The sequence below is a fragment of the Egretta garzetta genome, unplaced genomic scaffold, assembly GCF_000687185.1.
Source record: "Egretta garzetta isolate BGI_Z169 unplaced genomic scaffold, ASM68718v1 scaffold136, whole genome shotgun sequence".
Taxonomy (NCBI): Eukaryota; Metazoa; Chordata; class Aves; order Pelecaniformes; family Ardeidae; genus Egretta; species Egretta garzetta.
The window spans coordinates 1,350,901-1,351,357 of NW_009260066.1; the positions used below are offsets into that span (position 1 = coordinate 1,350,901).

At 55.1% G+C, this 457-nt stretch overlaps 1 protein-coding gene across 1 annotated transcript in view; it reads left to right on the top strand.

Annotated features, from left to right (window-relative positions):
- Positions 1–346: 346 nt before the first annotated feature.
- ZFYVE16 (zinc finger FYVE-type containing 16) overlaps positions 347–457 on the top strand; it is a 42,901-nt gene continuing 42,790 nt past the window's right edge. The window contains exon 1 of the mRNA XM_035896595.1: positions 347–358. The gene's annotated coding sequence lies outside the window, so the exon portion shown is untranslated. The remainder of the gene's footprint in view (positions 359–457) is intronic.

The following is a 457-nucleotide window of genomic DNA, read 5'->3' on the forward strand; positions in this document are numbered from 1 at the left end:
GTGGTGGAGGCCCCATCCCTGGAAGCATTCCAGGCCAGGTTGGATGGGGCTGTGAGCAACCTGATCTGGTTAGCGGTGTCCCTGCTCCTGCAGGGGGGTTGGACTCGATGACCTCTAGTGGTCCCTTCCAACCCAAAACATTCTATGATTCTATGTATGCTTATTGCACCTGGGTGGCCGCTGTTGGGGTCACTGCTTGGACGAGAAACTAGGTGGGGGGGGGACGACATCTGGCACGGGATGCCCGGACAACGCCAGTTCCTCTGGTGCGGGATGCCTGGACGCTGCTGGTTCTCGAGGATGCTGTGAATGACAGCATCCCGCAAGGCCCAACACCGTTTCTGCGCGCTGCCTGGGGGTTTTGACCACGCTGTCACGGGCAGAATACAGACCTATGTTCAATTAAAAAAAAAACCAAAAAAAACCAAAAAAAACCAAACCACAAACCAAACCACCC